The 23,520-nt window shown below is 43.8% G+C and overlaps 1 long non-coding RNA gene across 1 annotated transcript; it reads right to left on the bottom strand.

The window, feature by feature from the left end:
- LOC110256811 lies at positions 5,144–15,908 on the bottom strand. The gene is made up of 4 exons (XR_002338827.1): positions 15,657–15,908; positions 12,653–12,723; positions 10,369–10,504; positions 5,144–5,675 (listed from the first exon to the last, which is right to left on the bottom strand). It is a non-coding gene; the product is annotated as an uncharacterized LOC110256811 (long non-coding RNA).

Here is a 23,520-nt window from a genome sequence, read left to right as displayed (position 1 = left end):
AAATTTAAATCAAGAGTTTCCAAGGAGGAACAACGGTTGGATAACCCATCATCAGATAAGTGGCAACTCTTTATCAAGAAAGATTTATGAGGAGTTCCTGTTGGAGCTCAGCACATAGAACCTGACACTGTCTCTGTGAGGATGTAGGTTCGATCCCTGGCCTTGTTCAGTGGGTTAAGGACCTGGCATTGCTGCAAGCTGCGGTGTAGTTTGCAGATGTAGTTCAGATCTGGTGTTGCCGTGGCTGTGGTGTAGGCCGGCAGCTGAAGCTCTGATTCCACCCCTGACCCAGGAACTTCCATATGCCACAGGTGTGGCTATAAAAAGAAAAAAAAAAGGAAAGTGTTATGATGCTTAACTTGTACAGTGATTTTCAGTGGTAGTTCTTTAAAATATCCAGACATCCAATTAAATCAGAATTCCTGGGGGCTGGGCCAAGCCATCAGTAATTTTTTAAGGATTCCCAAGTGGTTCCAATGGGCATCTTAAGTTGAGACCTAGTTAACAGAATTCAGTTACCTGAGGAAAGTGCTGCTTTTTAAAACTGTTTGACTTTTTTCCTTGAGCACCAGACAAATCATGTTGATTAACATTTTCCAAACAGCAATCGAATTAACTGCTGGTAATGTTCAGACCATGGAATTAGACATGACTTCTAGGCATCAGATTCATCTCCCCAGATAGAAGGTTGAACATGGGTTTCCGAGAACAAGTATTTGGCAGACAAGAATCAGAGACAGGTTGACCCTGGCTGAGCAAGTACCACATAGGGTGCAAAAAGACAAAACCATGAGCTTATTTCTACATTCACTTGGATTTATTGAGTGTGCCAAGCACTGTGCTAAGGTCTGGAGGGTGTGAAATTAAAAGAATATGACTGATGCTCCCACCGGAACTGACAGTCCAATGGGGAGAAAGACATGTAGGCAAAACTTGCCAGTCATGCATCATGTAAGTGAAGCACATAGCAGGTACTTGGAGAGCACAGAGACAGCATAGAGGTCTCAAGATGACAGGTGAGGATTCCTGGAGAAGATAACTATGAGATGAATCTGGAAGGGTAGGTAGAAGTCTGATAGGTCAGTGGGGTCTATAACCTGTGCCAAGGTGAGGAAGAGCATGACCAGTTCTAGGAACAATACAAGTGACAGATATAGCTGGTAAGGTAGGCAAGGAGCTGAACATAAAGACCATTGAATGCCATCTAAGAATTTTGATTTCCCCTTGGAAGTGGTGGTGGCTATTGATGGATTTCAAGTAAGAAAGTGACATGATCAGGTTCACATTTAGAATGTTCATTCCAGCAGTTTATCAAGCCTTACCACTCAAAATACAGGCCACAGACCAGTATCATCACACTCAGAAATTTTTTTAAAAACTCAGTTTCCATCCCAAGTGTAACTAAATCAGAACCTGCATTTTAAAAAGCTCCCTAGATGATTCATATGCACATGAAACTTGGAGATGCACAGTTAAAAAGGAGGAATTTTCATGAAAAGGAAAACCAGTTAGGAGACATGACAAAGATTTGTCATACTACCCTTTGAAACAGCTCTTTAGCAAACACCTATGGATAGACTCATGTATAGACTGTCCTCAAAAACATCCAAATGATAAGTGAAACACTCAAGCAACACTTGTATAGGCAAGCTGAGTTTTTTCTTCAAATTACCTTCATTTTCTACCAGATTAGCCATAATCCCATAGACACAACCACAGCATGAGAACTATAGGTCATGTGTACTAGGAGATGTAAAAGTATCTATTGCGGAATTTCAGGTAAAGTTTTAACAGAAGGAGGAAATTTTCCTTTATTTAGTCTTTATAGTGGGTAGGCAATGAGACCATAGTCTTTCTAGCTTATATCAAACACCATGTGTGGAGTGAACACTATATTGGTAGTGGGAAATTGCAGACCCAGACAAAAATCAGTTGTGGATTTTAAAACTGCTGATTGGCTATGCTGAGAGATACATAAAGAAAGGCAGAGATAGGCAGAGATAGAGAATGTAAAAAGAAAGATGGGAGAAGCTATGTGTCTTGGAGAGGTCTTTGGTGGAGATAATCTCCTCTCTTTGCTCATGGGCAATAGTGATAGTGGGACTAAGATGGGACAACCCCAAGGCATTCCTTTTCATCAGAAAATAGCCTTCCCACAGAAGTGAATCCTGAGGAGTTTGAAAGAAGAACTGTGATCTACTAGGTAAGAAATAGGGGGTTTAAAAGGACAAACAAGCAATTAGTCTATAAATAAACACAAGTGCACCTCATCTTTAACAATCAGTGTGTTATTGAACAGGGTGTACAATTGGACTGGGGTTAAATTAAACCTATTTTGAACCCATTCTGAGAATTTGCTATTTAAAGGAATCCTTTGTAAAGTGGATAATCACCCACTAATGAAGCTTTTGTTAAATCTGGAGTTCTGCAACGCTGAAGTTCCCAAACAAACTGTGATTGGAAGATCACCCCACAGATATCTGGGAGGAGTACAATGTATCTGTGTGCCAGAGAACTGAGCTTTGTAAAGAAAGTCCAGTGGTTAGGGAACCCAAGCTCAAAAGGAAATAGAATTCTGTCTTTGAGGAAAGTGGGTGTGGATAGATGGAAGAACACATAACTTGGTGACTAGAAGATAATCTAAGACCCAAGGGTCAAGAGAAGCATGTGTAAGACTGGTAAGGAGAGAGCAGATGGATCACACATTGGAGGCAGACAGAAGAAAGGGTGAATGACCACAGAAAATTATACCTAAATCATGATTAAATCCTTCTTTATTCTTCTCAAGATTTCTAGTGCTACTGTCCAGAATGTTTCAAAATACTGTTAATTCAATTACCTGAGGGGCATCTGTGAATTCTTAACTAGCTAGAGAGACATTCTGGTAGGGAGCAATGTAATATACAAGCAATTTAGTGTTAATCGAGTGATCTTGCATATCCGGATTCTAAGTGCCAAAAGGAGATATATTCTCCTGTGCTGGACTACTCGGCATGCCTTCACAGAAAATATAGAGCTTGAATGGGAAATTGAAAGATGGGGCAAGGTTGGTAACTTGGAAAGGGAGGCAGGAAAAGTCAAACAGAATTAAATCCAGAGTTATAGCTTTTTAAGACTCTCTCTTTGATCCCTGGCCTGGAAACTTCCACATGCTGGAGTTGTGGCAAAAAATAAAAAATAAAAAACAACAACAACAACAACAACAACAAAAACTCTCTCTTTAAGTTACCAAGCACAAGTCATGGACTCCCAAACAAAAAGATATATCTAGGAGTTCCCGTCATGGCTCAGTAGTTAACGAATCTGACTAGGAACCATGAGGTTGCAGGTTTGATCCCTGGCCTTGCTCAGTGAGTTAAGGATCCGGCATTGCCGTGAGCTGTGGTGTAGGTCACAGATGTGGCTCAGATCCTGCATTGCTCTGGCTCTGGTGTAGGCTGGCAGCTACAGCTCCGATTAGACCCCTAGCCTGGGAACCTCCATATCTGCAGGAGCGGCCCAAGAAATGGCAAAAAGATTAAAAAAAAAAGATACATCTATCCAGTTATAACCATGGTGTGGGACTCCAAGAAAGAGACCAGGATGGGGAGATAAGGACCAAGTATGTTCCTCTTCCCAATAGCCATCATCATACCCTCCTTGGCACCTTACACTTTCCACAAAGTAGAATGACCCTTCCTACAGCCCAAGGATGAATGAGAAGGCAGTCAGGAAGCATTAGGCCAAAAGAGAATCAAAAAAGAATTCAATAGATGAAAAAGAAATCCAAGAGATGGGCCAGTGAAAGGGTCAGAAAGGGGTTAAGTAGAGTCAAAAGAAGCTCCATTTAGATTTCAACCAAGATCAGTATCAGCAATTTCTCAAAAGCTTTTAAGACTGTATGTAACTTAGCAACTGACCTATGTTTGTTTTTGTTTTGATTTATCCATGTCAGTTCCTCTGTAGTTACTATTAGAGGGGAAAAAAAAGGCTTAGGATTGTGCATTTACTGAGGGATGAGAGGTTAGGGAGAAAGTATGTGCGATGTCCTGTTTGGCAAGGTTGTGACAAGGCAGGACAGCAAAGAGATGAGCAAAAGGTCCAGTCCTTTGGGTCCTCAAAGGAAAAATCAAAGCCTGAAGGCCACCCTTGGCATCCAGATGTCCTCTCAGGAGAATGTGTCCCAGAAGGCCCTTGGTGGGACATTTCCTTGAGATGCTTTAGAATTTTCTTCTTCACCTACTTGAAAATTAGACCCAAAACACATGATTCATCTTCATAGAACCCCCCCTCTTGTGTCCCATACTGAACCAAAGGGGCTGGAAAATAAGTTAGGCTCTCTCACGGTTGACCTGTAACCCCATGTGAACTATCAGCCCTCCGTTCCCACCAGATTCCTGTTCTCTTCTTAGTGAAGAATATTTGGAAACACCATGGCCCAGTTGTCAGGGATGAATCACGGGTATGGTAGAAAGAAACACACACTCGCACACTACCACCACCACCACATACCTTGTCCTCCTCTTGCTACTGCCATGCTGTGGCAGTTGCAGGCACAGCGCCCAAGTTTCTAACTAGCTAGGCTGCATAACATGCATATCAGCACCACGCTGGCGGACAGCTCATAGCAGGGCTCCCTGTGGAACTTGTCCTAGAAATTCTTTCAAAACTCTCAGTAAGGCAAAGAAAGCAAACTTTCTCTTATGCTCAGCTGCCCTTTTCAGCCCTTTCTGTTCCACCCTAATATGGTATGTACGAGACCCTTCTACCTCCAGAGATGGGGCCCAAAGAATGATCAAAAAGAATTTCAAGCAGGTCAGTTCTGGGAGCTGCACTTTCAATAAACAGATCAAACTGCAGCAGCTTAGCTCAGGGGACAGGGCTATTCTGCCTAAACTGTGATGAGGCAAAAACATTGACACACATTTGCCTGGCAGCCTGCAGGAGAATGAGCTAGGCTCTCAGTTCTGGAGCCCACCCACTCACCACCAATTTCTGGCCAACTACCAGGTGTCCTACAGGTTCTTCTTATCCCCTCAGGAAGAATCTTTCTCCTCAAAAGACACACCCCATCCAACATGACGTAGCACCTGAGACACCACATTGGGGCAGCCTTGAAAAGTGGCCATATCTCTGCAAGATGTAATTCATGACAAGTTCATTAGAAATTAATCTAATTCATTCTCTTTTATTCATTTATTTATTTTTCTTTTTATGGCCACACCTGTGGCATATGGAAGTTCCCTGGCCAGGGGTCAGATCAGAGCTGCAACTGCTGGCCTGCACCACAGCCACAGCAATGCTTGATCTGAGCAGCATCTGCGACCTATGTTGCTGCTTGCAGCCACACCCAATCTTTAACCTACTGAGTGAGGCCAGGGATCAAACCTGCATCTTCACAGACACTATGTCAGGTTTTTAACCTGCTGAGCCACAGTGGGAACTCCTTGTTCCTTTTTTAATAGATAGCCAACTAAGAACAAAAGGAAATGGAACCTCTCGTGTGTTCCATATTTTGAAAAGGAGAGGGGCTCTAGATTAGGTAAAATGGAAAGAGGACCAGGAAGAGAGTCTGGAGTCCTGGGTTCTGATTGCAGCTGTGCTTCTCCATTGTTGGTTGACTAGGTAAATCTCTTCCCCTGCATGAGCTTCAGAGTCTCTTACATCACGGGCCCTGGAGAGGCAGGGAGTAGATTCTGAAAGAGAGATCAGGATCTTGCTCAGCCACTGGGTATTATGAGGTATCTGAGTGAAATCTTTTAGCACAACCAATAAGGTGTGGAGGCAGGTGGGTGGAGATGTAATGCAAGGAGCTGCTGTCAACACCCCTGAAAAATCCAGGAAGATTACATCCACCTGGACTTCCAAGTGAGGGGAAAAGGACTTTCCTTGTCTTTGCAAACACCCAGCCCCCTGCTACCTTTCCCTGCAGTGATATGAGTGGCTATGGTTCCCCCTCCTAGGCAAAGAATGCTCTAAGATGAGAACCATTTCTGAACAATTTGTGGCTGGTATGTCAAATACAATGAAGCTTCTTTATTCAGCCAAGAGATTGAATCCAGCATCATCTTCCTGGGAGGCACAGGGAGGGATATAGAGATGCCTGGAAGGAGATAGATATAGAGAAGGAAACTTTTCTTGAGCACCAACTTGTGTCAAGCCCAATGCTGGGAGGTTTGTATCTATTTTCTCATTAGATTTCAGACATCACTATTTCAAAGTGAAAAGGAATAATCCGCCATGAGAGATTGAGATGATAATGACGATAATCACAGTAGAGATAATGCGCTATGGAGAAGTCTCTTAATTTCCCTCCTCCCTTTCTTAGTTTGCTCCTAATCACCCTCGCTTCTATTTCCTGCGTTTCCTTCCTGCGATGTGAGGCCTCTAAGGCTGCCTTTGGTCTCAGTCATAGAGTGATTCTGGGAAAACAAAGAGGTTTGGTCTCCATATTGAGATCCCCCAGGGTAACCTTGACCCAAAGGGAGGCTTCCAGGGAGAAGAGCAGAAAGAAGAGTTCTCCAGAGAATGGTGCATTAAGGCAGGGGTATCCCTTAGGAAGTGATCCATCATTCATGACATTCAAAATAGAGCTGGGAAGAGTCAGAGGACAGGGATCAACAGAAAAGAGTTCCCTGGCTAATGCCCAGAAGAATGAACTAGATGTGCTCCTTCAAGGACTCGTCTTTCTCTCCCCAGCTTCCACCCTACAGAGGCCCCGCCCAGGAACCGAGTGGTGAGCTCAGCCTGGCTCAACACAAGGACTCCAAGTTTTAATCCCAATTAGACTCTCCATTTGCTGCTTGGCCCTTGATCTCTTAAGTAGTGTCTACACAACCTCCAAATCACCTTCAGTTGAATCTGAAAATGTAGTCATTTACCTAGAGGTCTAGGCTCCAAATCTTTGAACTAGTTTGAAAGGATGCATTTATTGAATTGATTAAATTAGCCAGATGTTTTCGCCATTGTTTTGGCATGGCCTCGGGTTCATATCTCATTATACAGCCCTAGAGCCTGAGGGGAAGGATGAATGAGAAACGAATGTGCATTTTTTTTAAAACCCAGGGTTCTGCTTAGTGCACTTTACTTGAATAAATTAGAGTGAGTACACTAGGTTTCCATGAACCAAACCTAAGAAAAGAGTCCCCTCCCTCCTGCTGACCCTTCCTTAGTAACAACTATAATTCACAGGGCATTTTATAGTTTGTAAAGTTCTTCCACATTATCATTTCACTGAAACTCAATGCAAAAAAGATATTTTTTTAACAATCCAGAATCATTATTCTTCCATCCATAAAGATCACCTCCCTCTGCTGTGATATAAATAAAATTCAGCTTTCTTGTGCCTGTTATTAGGCTCAACGCTTGGGATCTGGGATTTGGGGGTCATTCACACCCAAAAGAAAGCAAATCTGGCTCCAGAAACTTGCCATCGAGATGATGTAATAAGTTCAAATTTTGCTGGACCTCTCTACTCTAACACATAGCATTAATAGATAACGTGTTTTTAAGAAAACATTTAAACATGGAGAACTTGACTCCAATGCCAGATCAACATTCCCATGTGCTATAGATGAAACAGAAAAACAAGGGCTAGAGTAAGCAAGTTTGAAGCCACAGCTGCTGGACCCAGGGCCTGGGAGCAGCAGTAGTGTCTGGGGTCCACTCCAGTAGTCACTCCAAGTGTTCTTTGTGAGACTGAGGACCACATCTGGGCTTACTCTAGAAGCCACAAGCGGGGTGGTGCTCCTCTACTTCCTCAACCCCTTCCACTCTGCTCTTAAAACAAGGCTCTAAACCACTATTGAATAGAAGAAAATACTCTGTATGATACTGTAATGGTGGATCCATGTCATTAGACATTTTTCCAAACCCATAGAATGTACAATACCCAGAGAGAACTCTAATGAACCCTACTGTAACTCACTGGACTTTGAGTGATAATGATGTGTCGATGTACTTTCATCGATTATAACAGATGTACCACTCCGGGGGGGGGGATGTTGATGATAGGAGAGGCATACATTGGAGGGGAGGGGAGGAAGTCTATAGGAAGTCTCTGTACTTTCTCCTCAATTTTTCTGTAAACCTAAAACTGCTCTGAAAAATAAAGTCTATTTTTTAAAAAAACAGCTGAGAGCTCCCTTATTCTGTGCTTATTCTGAATTGGGGATCTAGGAGCCTGGAGCAGGCTGTAGGAGGACCAAGAGGCAGTCTCATCACCAGGAACTAACTAAGCCAACCACTGATATAGCTGGGTCAAATGTTGCTTAGGAACAAATAAGATGAGACTTCCCTGTCTTCTGTGCTGGCTCTACCACCTCTTCCCAATCTCTAAATTTTAGAGTGTCCAGAGTCTTCAGCCCCTTTGGGCTCTATCTATTCTCACTCCCTATTGCTTGATGCTTCCCAAATTTATGTGTGTAGCTTTTATCTCCCTCTCTGAGCTCTAAGCTCATATACATAAATTCTGGGAGGACAGAGACTGCCTTAATTCATCTGTGCATCCCTCCTGGTACCTGGGGCAATACTGAGATAGCAGGTCCTACTGAGAGGTGCTGCGTTAAATCCTCTGCTTCCCAAACACAAAGGTGACATTGGTGGTACAGCCCAGTGAGTCCAGTACTCATTGTTCAGGCCCATGGTTTCATACCCAGGATGATGGAGGGTGGCATGTCCCCGTGGCATTCCAAGAGCCTGTCCATCTTTGCTCCTACATGAACACCACGCTTTTACCAGCCTTGACTGAAATACCATCACCAACATATATTTTCAGCTCCCACACAACGGGAAGCAAAAACAACAGAAATTATTCAGCTCCATCAGAATAATTTCTGGAATAAATCCAAGAGGTTCCTGGGGTAAGACAGGACAGGATTTCTCCAAGACTTAGCAGAGACAGTTGGTATAAGTTACCACTGGAATAGTGTGCCCACGTGGTAGGTATCTTCTAAAATAACCCCCAATCAGCCCCCCCCTTGGTATTCACACTTCTGTGTAATCCCCTCCCCTTGAGTGTGGGCTGTAGATATTGACTCACTCGTAATGAATAGGATATGGCAGAAATGATGGTATGCCACTTCCAAAATTCAGTTATAAAAAGACTATGGCTCTCTTTGGGAGCTCTCCCTGCTTGCTCTCTCCAGAAGGGCAGAGGAGCTCAAGGCAGCCCTGCGGAGAGGCACACAGGGTGAGGACCTGAGTTCTGCCAACAGCCACGTGACTGAGCGTGAAAGCAGAGTCTCCCCCAAGTTGAACCTTGAGCGCCAGCTGACAACTGACTGCAGCCTTGTGAGGGACCTTGAGCCAGAACTGCTGGCTAAACTGCTCCCAGATTCCTGACCCACTTAGAACTGTCAGATGATAAATATTTGCTGTTTTCAGCTGCTGTATTTGGGGGTGATTTGTAATGTAGCAAGAGGTAGCTAACACACTAGCTTTCATATGGATTGACCCCATGGTGCTGGATACCTAGTTAGCTGTCTCCTGTAATTGTTCAGCTGTTAGCACACATTCAATTGTGACACACACATTCAGTTCGGTTGTTATGCAAGTGTTGGTATTTCATTTTATCCTGGATGCTAAACGCAGTGCTGAAATATAAAATATTCACTTAAATGCACAAGAAAGCTCTCAGATGCCGCCTTACCTTGGGTTCCCGAGAAAGCAGTCTGAGGCAAATCTTAGGTGCCAAGACATTACTAGTGATGCAATCCCAGGGCCACCAAGGTGAGCAGGGATAGGGAAGAGAGGCGGGGAAGGATGGAGACAAATGCAAGGTGGTAATTACCAAGCTGGCTACAGCTTCACAAAACCGCACAGCCAGCTGCTCGTCATACCCGAGGTCTCCAGAAAGACCATATGGAGTCAGGGCACCTGGACCAGTCCAGGAGGGGGAGAAAAAGGGAGTCATTTATCTGTCTGTTCCTTCCTGTCTGCTGTCTCTCCTTGGTCATGCTTCATCTGATGGGGCATTACAAGCCCCCTACACTTGCACGTCATCCAGCTCCTCTGCGGAAGCCAAGTCCTGTTCGGGGACCTGGAGCTTCCCCTGAAACCAAAGCCTCTGTAGGTGCGTCAGGTCACCCCTGGGCACTGGAGCTGTTGTGGCTACCACCACAGCAGACGCTCTGGAGGCCTTGCCAAAGTCTGGTCCTCACTCAGGGGAGGCTGGGACAGATGGCAGTGTTAGGAGATGAGGTGACAGAGGAAGCAGCTGGGGTTCATCGTTGATCAGGCAGCCAAGACTAGAGGGCAGGTGAGGCTGAGTAAATCAGGGAGGGACATAAAACGGGTCTGGAACAGATGTACACGCAGATGAACCCCTACTCCTGGGGATGCTACTTATATATCTGACTTGTGCGTATGGAATACACATTCAAGCATTACCTGTATTGATGTGGATTTTATTCTTTGTCCCCGAGGAAGAGCCACCCTACGCAGGAGGTTTAGAAGAAGAGTTCTGGAGCTTTGAGCAGATTTGTTTTGTGGAGACATCCTTCTTCCTCAGGAGAATCCCACTTTCCTGGAAATTTAATATTATTTAATTCTACCATCTGGTTTCATGTCATGATGTCACCAAGTATATAGGACGATGGGATGGGTGCTGACCCAAGATGAGATTGCAACTGAGACCTGAATCAATCTTTCAGAGGGCTCTGGAGCTAAGGTGGCCCTTCAGGGTTGTCCCAAAGTGAAGGCAAGTGACCTGGCCTTTTTATCCCTATGTTACCTAATCATGGGGCAGGGCACTCCCTGAGCAGAATGGTACCTTGGATGTGGCAGGTCTTTGCTGCCAGAGAAAATCTTAGCAAGAGACATAGCTCCAAGCCCTTCGAAGCCAGTGTTGCCGGTGGCCAAAGACAGGAATGTCGGCACCTAAAAGGGGACTAGGTGGGATGTCACCATATCTACCGCATTGGCTATTATCTTGACTAAATGTCTCATGTTAAGAATTACAACTTAGTCTAGGTTCTCCCCTCAGAATTGAGCACATCAATTCACTCTAGACTTTCCCCCCAGAGTCATAAAGATTTCCCATTAGCTGTCATAAAAGATCCCCTAGAAGTGTTTAGATCACATGATGTTTCTTTCTGGGCCCAGAAGAATTCCTGATTCACCAGAGTGATAGGGACAGGAGCCAGGCCACAGGTAACCCCAAATTCTAGGAACTTTTTCCTTTATAAATACTCTGATATACAGATTCAGCTTACTTTTCTTTTCTTCTTCTTTTTTTTTTTTTTTTCTTTTTTCTTTTTCTTAGTGCCACACCTGCGGCTAGAGGTCGAATCAGAGCTGTAGTCACTGGCCTACACCGCAGCCACTGGCCTACACCACAGCCACAGCAACTCCAGATCTGAGCCATGTCTGCGACTTACACCACAGCTCATGGCAACGCTGGATCTTTAACCCACTGAGCGAAGCCACATTCTCATGGACACGTTGGATTCTTAGCCCGCTGAGCCACAATGGGAACTCCCAGATTCAGCTTTCTTAACTGACATGCCTCAATTTCTTTGTCCTCCTGACCCAAAGGGTAAACCCAGCTATTTACTCTAGACCAACAGATCACTGTCCGGTCGCCCTCCTGGACTCAAAGAAACTGGAAAATAAGATGAAAATGCCTCACTCCTAGGTCAGAAACCTCATAAACCTCCCCCACACTTGCTGTGGCCACCCTCTTCTGAGGGTTCTCCCTTACCTGCCACTGTGCTCCTCTACAGTTCCTGCTGCCACAACTGTGGCAGTGACCTGTCACGTGATCAAGTCCTCAAACCTGGCTTGCTCACCGGGTCTCCAGGATCACCCAGTTCCCCAATGCCAGTGCCTCTCTAAGTGCAGGCCAAATGCATTGGGGTCTGACACAGTAAATGGGCCCCTACCCTGGCTTTTTTCAGAGCAGCTGTTTGGGGTTAGTTTTGATGTTGTTGTTGTTGCTTTTAATCTGCTTTACACACTGATCTTTATATAAGATGTTTCCTTTTCCTTCTTTTTCCTTTTTTTTTTTTTTTTTTAGGGTTGCACTCACAGCATATGGAAGTCCCTAGACTAGGGGTCAAATCGGAGCCACAGCTGCCAGCCTGTACCACAGCTCACAACAACACCGGATCCTTAACCCACTGAGAGAGGCCAGGGATCGAACCCACATCCTCTTGGATATTAATTGGGTTCCTTACTGCTGAGCCACAACAGGAACTCTAAGTAATATGTTTTCTGAAGAAAGATCAAGAAAATAGATTTGAAAATCTCTCCTCTTGTCCAACACTGAAGTCTTTAGCATCAACGACATTAAGTTGAACATCAAATCGACCTCCGTTTCGGTAAGCAGGCTTCCTCTTTCTGAGCACAAACTCCCATCCCTCTGACACTTGCTAATTTCTCACTTGAACTGGGGAAGTACAGGGTACAGTCCTTGGTGGTTTCCAGCTAGCATTGCATAACTTTTTTTTCCCCATTGTTATCTCTCCAGTTGCCTTCTATTATGGTAAGCAGTATTTGCTTACCATCTACATTTCTGATATAAAGTTTTCATGTTAAATAAATATGTTTCAGATCTTTAAATGAATAAATTCAAAGGAAACGATTAAGTAAAGGAAAGGGCAGGCTCACACAGTTATGACAAAGACCATGAAGGTGGTACATGGATGAATGCCACCCTCCATGGGGCAGTTACCTCCCGCTGGGTGTTCCATCTGTGGTCTGTCATCGCCATCATCCAAATACAGCACAGCAGGAGTTCTCCACCTGATTGTGCAAAAGAACCAGATATTTTAATTCAATATGTTGGAGGTGGGGCCCAGGAATATGCATTATGGCACCTCAGCTTATTCTGATGCCTGATTATCCCCTTCCCAACATATCAGTTCTCTAGGTTCACCAGACCAAGAGTTCTTCAAGGTAATAAAAAAACAAAAACAAAACTTATTTCATTTATATTTAGCTGTGTTTAGGACATAGTCCCCAAATAAATGTTTGGGGACTACAGTCATGCAGATAGGACAGAAACCACAGGAAATTAGAAGTGTCAAACTGGGAAGATCTTTCCATCATATAAATAGATAATGAATCTCAAAGAGGCTGAACTCCTCGTGCACAGCCCTTGGCTAGTGAAAAGCAGAGTCACAACAAAGGCTAGGAGCTGCACTCCAGCTCATAGTCTTAGACCACTGCCTCTTGAGTTGTCGAGCCTCCTGTAATTGGAGCAGAAGCTGACAAGAACTTAGATCGTGGGCACATATTCGGTTAGTTTGATTCACTCTGTTTCACAGTATAGTTCAAGCTCTGAATGTTTGCAAGAGCATAAGGGAGACTAAGTAAGAGAACCTGTATATACCTGCAGAATGGAAGAAAAAGAACAAGCAAATCTACTCTAAGGAATTAGTAGCAACTTCTTCAGATGCAAGTGTCAGCCACTGAATCTACCCTGAAACCCAATGAATGAAATGCCTTAGTGACCCAAGGAAGTTGGGCCTCTCCCCAGTGTGGAGAATGTGAGGTCTGTGTAGCCATTTTTATCCATACCGATGTCCCTACTGTGATTGCCACAATATGGGACCCGTTGAAGAGCTCTCTGAGCAATAGTTTAGTGCAGTAGTTAGCATGTGGGATTTACAACCAGGTTCTTGGCTCAAATCCTGACTCTGCTTCTTACTATCTCTATAAATCTTAATCAATTACTTAATACCCTTTGTACCTTTGTTCTCTCAACTATCACTGGAATAATAGTAGTTCCTACTTCACAGGGCTTTTCCCATGTCAAGGGTCAGGACAATGCTGCCTAACATGTAGCATGTATTTAGTAAGTATTAGCAACTATTTTACATTTTTTAATAATTACCAAGCACCTACATTAGGCATCATGAAAAGTACAGAGTTGCCCTCGAGTTATGTTCTGAACTGAATGCTTGTGTCCCTCCAAAATTCGTACATTGAAACCTACCCCTCAGTGTAATAGAATCAGGGGGTGGGATCTTTGAGAGGTGATCAGGTCATGAAGGTGGAGCCCTCATGAATGGGATTAGTGCCCTTCTAAGAGACTCCAGAGAACTCTCTTTCCCCTTGTGCTGTGCAAGGACACACTGAGAAGATGGCTGTGTATGAAACAGGAACCAGGCTCTCAACAGACACTGAGCCTGCTGGCAACTTGATCTTGGACTTCCCAGCCTCCACAACAGTAAGAAATAAAGTTCTCTGCTTTATATAAGTCACCCCAGTCGATGGTATTCTGTTGGAGAAGCTCTCTTCTCCCCTTGCCCTCTGAGTAAATATCCTATATTCCAGTTAACCCAGACCCCCTTCTCTGTCTGTGTCATGTCCTTACTTCTCTGTGGCCATGTACTCCTGTCTGAAATATGTTTTCATCTCTACCTGTCAAAATCCTATTCAACATGCAAAGCCTTGTACACAAATCTTCACGGCAGCTCAACTTTGAATAGCCACAAACTGGAAACAACCCAAATATCTGTTGAATGGATACACAAATTGTGGTATATCCATACAGTGGACTTCTACTCAACAGTGGAGAACACACTCTTAACACATGCAACAACATGGATGACCCTTAAAAACCTTACACTAAGTGAAAAAAGCCAGATGAAAAAGAGGACACACTGTATAATTCCATTTATATAAAATTCTAGAAAATGTAAACTAATTTATAGGGGCAGAAAGGCGATCAAGTGGTAGCCTGAAAATGAAGACAGAGAAAGAAGAATTACCAAGGGCCTCAAGAACTCTTTGGAGGGTGATCAAAATGCATGTTATTCTGATTGTGATGATGATGTTTCACTGATTTATACATATGTCAAAACTCATAAAATTGAACATTTTATATATGTGCAGTTTATTGGACAACAACTATACTCCCAAAAAAGATATAAGAAAAAAAAATGACAGGCAAACACAAAACACAAACTTGAAAAACTACTAGCAGAAAGCCAATAAAGGAGTATTAGTCATAATATATTATATGCCCCAACAAAGAAAAACTGCAAATAAAGCAATGGAAAATGTGCACAGAGCACAACTAGGTAATTCAGAAACAAATACAAATGACAAACATGCTTGCATATAAAAGCATTCTGTTTGTACAGAATGTAAAAATACATACTATTCACCAAGGGTCTGAAGGACCAGCTAAGAGGCTCTGTAATGCTTATCAGTGAGAAGCAGGGCGAGGACTTCTCCACAGCATTTTAACTGCATTTTCATCCCTTTTACCTTCATCCCACCAGGCATCCTGAGTGGCACCTGGCATGCCAGGTCACCAAATTCCTTATGTGAAACTGAAGCCCTGTCTCACATATACGCATCCTTAAATTGCACCTTTTCAATCTAGACTTTAATGGAAAGTGAACATATCCTGATCACAGTGGCATTTACTCCAGTGCAATACCAAGAAGGAGTAGCTACTAGTCCTCAGGCCTAGACAGAGCTCTGAGTCAGCTTTCTTGCAGCCAGTATTCTGCTACAGTGAGTGGGGAAACACAAACTCCTGCACCTCACAGGGCAGTCTGGTCCCAGCTTCCCCTTAGGAACCCAGCACAGAGCTTCCTGCCCTGAATCCTGAGTAATATCTTGAGTTTTAGCTTGGCACCTACCGAGGCGCTGTCACATCCTTGTTTTATTCAATTTTCCCAAGAACCCTGAGCTACTGTGATGAGCAACAGTATCATTACCCTTATTCGCAGTTTGAAGAAGCTGCGGCTGGGCTGGCCGTTGGGCGCCTTTCCTCCAAGTTGATCGCTTGATCAGAAAGGGGAGGAGAGCCTCCTGGTGCAGCGCTGTCCCCAGCACCCCAAAAACGTTGGGAAGGAAAGCTGAACGGAACTTCCGCCGAGCCCCCGGGGCGGGTGCACCTGCAATGCGATCTGACTGCTCAAGGATTTCCCTTCCCCTTCGGCCCTGGTCTGCCTAGTTGTTCCAGTCTGTTTGCCGGCAGCGGACTGAAACTGACAGGGGGGCCAGGGAGTTGGAGCTGAGCGGGGTGGGGGGTGGGGGGAGGCCGGAAGATGATCGGGAAGGAAAAATCCCAGGCGACCAGGGAACAAACAGGAATGTCCATAAGAAGAGGGAGACAGAGAGAAAACAGTTGGACAGCTGAGGACACACAAAGCTGCAGAAGCCTTTATAAAAGGGGAAAAAAAAGAATGAACAGATGATGGCTCATTTATTAATTATTAACAAACAAGTAGCACTAATGAATAGCATCATTAAAGGGCATTTTGTGAATATTAATATGTAGTTATATCCTAAATAATGTTCTCTCCTTGGCCAGCCAATGTCTTCCAATCTTCCTTCAAAAGTCAATTATTTTCATTACAACCACCTCCCCTCAAACCCCACAGTCACAACCCTGATTCTGGGTCTCTCTAATCCTTATCACCAAGAAGTCACTGACAATATGATTGTCTACCTTTATTTTTACTGTCTGCATCCCTGCACTAAAGCATATACTTTACAAAGACATGGATTTGCGCGTTTTGCATTCTGATGTGAACAAGTACCAAGTTCACTGTAGATGCTCAATAAATATTTATTGAGAAAATAAAATAATACTAAATGGAAAGGGCAAGGGGTTTCCTTCAATGTGCCACACCCACTTCCTGTAGAATTCCTCGCCCCAGTCAGCCCTTTCGCTCCTGTAGGGCTTGCAAGAGAAAAACCTCAGTTCAGCCAGGAGCTTTGCCTTTGCCTCTGAGCAGGCTTCAGGGAGCAGAGAGGCTGGAACTGAAAGCCCCACCTTTGAGCTGCTGGCTGCTGTCTCCTGGGAACCCTGGGCAGCATCGTCCCATGCAAGCACATAATCAGTGAGCCAGAAGTTGAGGGGATGGAATCCTCTCCTTGTACAGATACTGGACTTTGGGGTCCAGGGAGATGGAGTGACCTGCCCAAAGGTACATGGTGAGCTCCTGAGTCCCTCCAACGTCTCTCTTGATTCATGGGGATTTGTCGAGAGGTGGCCGGTGGCTCAGCTCTTCACAAAACACCCAAGGTAGATGATGCACCGTGAATCTTGCAGCTTTGCCTTCTATGTTCTTATCCCTTCTCACGTGTGCACAGGTCTCTCCTTGCCCAGCATTACCAGAGCTTGGTGATTCATCCAGAGACTGTACTTGGTCCAGCAGACAACACCCTATTCCAGAGGGGAGGAGGCTCCAGCATTAGGGTTTCAGTCCACAGGAAACTGAGTGGAAAGATAGTTTGCAGAAGAGGTTAAATTTGTTCTCTAATATCTGTTTTTGTTTTTGTTTTTTTCAAAAGGCCTTGCTATCTCTTGAAACCCATGTGACAGAGCAGATGTCCGAAGTCAGGAAATGACTGGCCCAGAGTGTCTCTATGTGTCAGAGCTGTAGGAATCCAGGTTTTCTGGTTCCTGGCTCTCTGCCGGCAAATTTCTCTCGCCGCCATTATCATCACATCTTGAGCAGAGAAGAGCCACATATATAAGGTAAATTTCAGACAGGTTTTTCCTAATCCTCCCAGATCTAAGTAAGCCTGATTTTTAGGAGCTTGTTTTCACCCATGCTCTTCCACATGGATAAAGCACATCATTAGAGACTGCCAATGGAAATGTGGAGCAAGAGATAAGAAACCAGCAGGTAAGATAGGCCACAATGATTCCTATTTGTTGAGCATCTAATACATGTGAAACACTTCTGATTATTCATCATCAAATGTAATATACACAACAATCCGACAACATAGGCTCAGAGAGGTCAATCAGCCTACCAAGTGTCACACAGCCATCATCAGAGCTGGCATTCAGACTGAGGGCTGCACAGCACCAGAGCCAATGTTGATGATACTTGTCATGGCACCTGCCTAAAATCCTGGCTCAGTGGGCAACATTAGGATGGAGCAAAGGACCAGCTCCCCATCTACTTTCAGGATGATGACTCCCTTGTCCCTTGGGTCCTGCCATCTCCACAGAGTCCCTTTCCATCCCGCGTTTCCGGATTCAGTTTTCCACAGCTCCCGTTGCCATGGCATTAGGGGCTCTTGACACCATTCAAAAACCCAGAAGAGGAAAATAAGAGGACTCAGCTCTTTGATTTGAGAGCTGACCAGTTCTTTTAAAAGATAAACTCAATCTGGTCCTTGAATCAGAATTTGAAATAGAAGATGGATAATGGCACTTGTAGGCATTGGAGTTATTTAGCTTCCTGCTCCAAGAAGCTCAGTCCCCTTTTCAGACATGATCTCATTCTTCTCTGCAGGACTTTAGAGAGACCAGAGAAGAGACCCAGGACAATTCTCTGCAGGGTGAGATGAGAGGAGGGCTCATGGCCCCCACCCCTGTGCCTGAACTTGTTCCCCCTCATTTTTTTTTCTCCCAGCATGGGAGATAAAGATGTCACACTACTGGCCATGTTACAAGTAAGTGGGAATTTATGTGAGGCCCATCCTTTGCCACATCGAGTTTAAAAGATCAAGAAATAAATATGCTGCAAGTCTTATAGACTGTTATGAGAGGGATATTACTGTTTCGAACCCCATCCTCCCACCACCCAGCACCCACTGAGCATCTTCCAGAAGAGCAAACAGGAGCCCAAACTGAACTGAACAGAAGGAGCTTCAGCTACCTACCATCACAATAACCTCTAGGGACTGGGACCACTTTCCTGCAGCCAGGGAGAAGCAATTTCCACTCCCTCTCTAGGATGCTCAGAGAAAGTTTTGTTTATCACTCACTCTTTTTGGTCTTTGATTTTCCTCCATGACTACTTGCTCTTAGCACCTTGGTATAGTGGAAAGAAAATGCCCCTCAGAGTCAGGCAGACTTGTATCTAAAGCTCAGCTCTTCCTCCACTGAAAGAAAAGCTGTGTGTTTTTAAGCCAGTTACTGAATTGTCACTCAGTCTCAGGGCTGAGAACAGTCTGGACCAGCCCATTTGAAGTCCAACACCCAGATTCCCTGTCCTAGTTTACTTAAGATAAGGTATCAGAAGATTCCAGGTACTTCTTACAGCAGAAATTGGTACAATATTGTAAATCGACTATACTTTAAAATAAATAAATAAATTGAAAAAGAGAAGATTATGCTAAAATCTTCCCCCCCAAAAAAGATTCCCAGGTCCTTGATTTATGCTTCAGCATGCTAGTGCTTGCGCTTCAAATGTGTTTAGCATTCAGTTTGGGTTTCCACATCTCCAATTCTCCAAGTTTTCATATTTAGATCCCATGGTTTAAGTCTTGATTTAAATTTTGTTGACCAGTTGTCAATACAGAGGGATCTGTTCCAAGTTCTGTAACAGGAACACATACCAATTTCCAACTTGGCTAAACAACTCAGTGATGAAAGCAGAAGAGCCATTGCTTTTGTAGAGCTTACTGTTTAGTAGCCAATTTCCCAGTTTGAAGGTGAGGCCAAGGGTGTTAAGCGCTATTTGTTTAGTCATCTATGAATCAGCGCTCTCAGCTCTCAGCTCAAACTGCAAAGGAAATTTTATTTGAGATTTCTACCAGTCTCATCCTTGGGCAGCATATAAACATAGAAGAGAGAAGTGGCCTAAAAGCACAACTCTAAAATGTCCTATTCCAGGCAGTACACTGGAAAGCCAAATGCAGCAGGCACTACCGAGAAAGAATTCATTCAGGAAATCATCCTCACAGCTAAACAAAACCGTCTACTTACCTGTCTTGTCAGAGGTAGTTTCCAGGTTAGTAGGGCTTGGGGAGCTAAAGCGATATTCTGATAATTTTGAGTTGTAAGCATTCACAAATCTTGTAGAGTCCGGCAGCCCAGAATTCAAAATCCTTAAGCAAAAGTCTTGGGGATTTGGAGTTCCCGTCTTGGCTCAGTGGAAAGGAATCTGCTAGTGTCCATGAGGACACAAGTTCGATCCCTGGCTTTGCTCAATGGGTTAAGGATCTGTCGTTGCTGTGACCTGTGGTATAGGTCACAGACACGGCTTGGATTCTGTGTTGCTGTGGCTGTGGCATAGGCCAATGGCTACAGCTCCAATTTGACCCCTAACCTGGGAACCTCTGTATGCCTCGGGTACAGGCCTAAAAAGACAAAAAGATTAAAAAAAAAAAAAAAAAACTTGGAGATTTGGATAGAGATGAGGCTAGTGGGTTTGGGGTTTCTTTTTAGGGTGATGCAAGTGTTCAAAAAATCATTGTGGTAATGGTTGCCTAATTGTGAATAGTCTAAAAACCATTGAATTGCATGCTTTAAATGGGTGAATTGTATGGTATGTGAACTATAACTCAAAAAACTGCTTTTTAAACTCCTAGACATTTAATTCTCAGTTTCATTAATTTCATAGAATGAGGATAATACATCAAAGTGCTGCTGTGGAGACCGAGTGACTGTAGTTAAGTGCCAAGCACTGATGTACAGTAGATGCTCAGTTAATAGACTCTCTTATTGTCAGAGCAGTAGTAGTAATAGTGACTACGACAGTGACGGTAGTGAAATTATTCTCACCTCCTCCACAGTTTCTTCATCTACTGTAGCCCCAAATCTTCTCCTTTCTCTAGATTAATTATCTACACATTTCATTTGAAAGATTGAAAAATTAATGATCTATCTTTTTGTGATAGCTCTTCTATTGTTGTTGAGAACAATTATTCATATCTTCTATCCAGCTAGTTTTATAGTTAAAAGTAATTTTTTGCTAGTCTATATCATCTTTCAACTACTCTATGAAACCCCAAGGACAGAGAAAGCATCTCAGGGGTCTTCCCAACAAAACTTGCATTTGCAAGGCTCTCCATATTATTTCTTGACTGGGCTTTATTATTGCATCTGTTGGGAATATGAAATTAATCCCCTTACAGCTTCTTTTGTCCTTCTGTTCCCCCATCTGTCCTTTCTTTTCTAATCTCCATCCAGTGGCCTACCAATCATCTATTTACAAATGTGAAGAATTTGTCTTTAAAAACAGCTTCCTGGAGTTCCCGTCGTGGCTCAGTGGTTAACAAATCCGACTAGGAACCATGAGGTTGTGGGTTCGATTCCTGGCCCCGCTCAGTGAGTTGAGGATCTGGTGTTGCTGTGAGCTGTGGTGTAGGTCTCAGATGTGGCTCGGATTCCACGTTGCTATGGCTCTGGTGTAGGCCGGCAGCTGTAGCTCCAATTAGACCTCTAGCCTGGGAACTTCCATATGCTGTGGGTGCGGCCCTAGAAAAGACAAAAAAAAATTCAATAAAATAAAATAAAAATGGCTCCCTCCACTTTCTACCACCCCTGTACATCAGACAATACACCAGAACTGAGAGGAAAAATTATTGTTCCAGCTCACAGATCATCGCTAGTTAGCCTTGCAGAGAAGTGTGGGAATAATACCCTCTCACTATGTTCCTTTGAGGAAGATTAACAAATATGGGCCCCAGAAACCCTTTAAATACAGAATCTTGGGCCCCAGAACTGGCTTCTAAGAAGCAAAAGGGTCTTGCTACTTGACAAATACGTCTTTCCCTGATAGGCTTCTTGTTCTACATAACCAGAGGACATCCTCCCTACCAAAACAAACAAAACTACACATATCAAGGGATTAAGTTCGAAAATGAGGCTTGGCACCTGCAGGAAATAGAACCAGCTATGATTAAGGGTGAATCTGGGAGTTTTTGTTGCGGCTCAGCAGGTTAAGGACTCAAAGTTGTCTCTGTGACGATGCAGGTTTGACCCCTGGCCTCCCTTAGTGGGTTAAGGATCTCCCTCAGTGGGCAATTCTAATTCGACTCCTAGCCTTGGAACTTACATGTGCCACAGGTACGGCCATAAAAAGCAAAAAAGAAAAAGAAAAAAAAAGAAAGAATAAATCTGAATATCTAACAAAATAGAATCCACAAGCGTGGAGAATATGTCTCCTAACTACTGCCAGCTTACATCGTCAGAAACATATGGCTAAGAATGGCAGGAATAAGTGAAATGCTTGGTTTAAGAAGCTCAGTAGATTAACTGTGAGTATTGTTTGTGGAGCTCAATAGCAGGTCAACTGTGCACTGTATGTTTGACAAATGGCCTAGACTCATCTCCTGACCGGCAACTGAGTGTATTAGAATGCTTTTAGCTGCAAGTAACAGAAACCCCTGCTCAATCAATAAAGAACTTGATTATCTCATATAACAGAAAGGCCAGACAAAATGCAGGTTTCAGAATTGATTGATTTCATGGCTTGGCAGTGTCACCAAGCACCTAGGTTCTTTCCATCTCTCTGCCCCATCATCCATGGTGTTGGCTTTAACATTAGGCTGGTAGCAATTTGGCAGCAACAATTCTCAGCAGCACATCCAGACACTTTACCATCTCTTAGAGGTAAGGAAGCCTTTTCCAGAGACCCTGAAGCACTAGTTGCTGGCACAGGGGAGAATGATACCCTTTCCCCAATCAGGCCAACTCTGGAGCTGGAGGTGAGGTCCCCTTTCCAAAGGTGCATGGTTATGTGGGGGAAAGGAGGATACAGGAACACAACTGGAGTTCTGTTAGGAAAGAAGGAGAAGTGGAGGCTGTGTGGACAACCAAGCATGATCATTGCACAAACCACCTGAGGACATAATGGAATGACTGGCAAGGTCTGAATGCCTATATGAGCATGTAGGCAGGAGCTGCATTGTCCACAGTCTTAGGGCTTACCCTCCTTTAGAGACAATACAAAGCAGTCTTTCTTAGGAACCCTATAGGAAGGTCAAATCCTGCAAAATACATGGCAACAATGAGTGGACATGATATGAAAGTAGATGGAGGATGAACAGGAACATGTGGGCAAAGACTAATAAAAACCCACAGGCTTCTGCAAAGTTCTGGGTTGTCTAACTGCCAGTGAGAAATGAGGGTAGAGGAGAGGCTGTGTAGCTGTTTCCAGGAGTACTGTGATTCTCTGATAAATCAAAGGTGTCAGTGTGAGTGTCCCTGGCTTATTAAGTTAATGGAAGAAGAAAATTTTTCAGATACAGAGGGACTAAAGCCAAGTTCATAAACAGCAGCCAACTCAAGACAGGATGACGTGTCCCCTTGAATTGTCCTGGCCTCACTATCTACACCTCTCTGATGGACATGGTTTTACACTTTGACAGCCCACAGTGGTTAAGAAACCAGAAGTGCCAATATCTTCCCATCAACAGTTTTGTAGGGATGGTTATTATTAATTACTGGGTAGTCATCTGCAATTAACAAAACAATTTCATATAAACAACCCCATTATGTTTTACTTAAGATAGATATTTGTTTTCATCCCCCTTTACAGTTGAGGAAACTGAGATTAAAGGAAGTTAAGTAACCTTATCTTGCTGCAGTGACCTCAACTGTGAAGAATTAGAATTATGTCCGGGGCAGCCTTTCATAGCGCTGGAATATAAATGTGTCTCTTATTGCATAATTTGAGGCATCTCTGGGGTCCTGAAGATTCTCGGAGGCTATCTTCTACTTTGGCCTGAAATTGAGCCTGGAATTCCTACTAGTGGGATCATGCCTGTTAATCTAAGGCATCATGACTACAAAAGGTCCGTGGACTGCCTAGGAAAGTGGAAAAGAAATAGGCATCCTGTTCTCTGTCAATTATACTTCAGTGTCCGTCCTTGCTTTCTCTGAAA

The sequence above is a fragment of the Sus scrofa genome, chromosome 14 (genome assembly GCF_000003025.6).
Source record: "Sus scrofa isolate TJ Tabasco breed Duroc chromosome 14, Sscrofa11.1, whole genome shotgun sequence".
NCBI lineage: Eukaryota > Metazoa > Chordata > Mammalia > Artiodactyla > Suidae > Sus > Sus scrofa.
The sequence above is the reverse complement of the archived record's forward strand: the minus strand, read 5'-3'. Positions and strand labels throughout refer to the sequence as shown.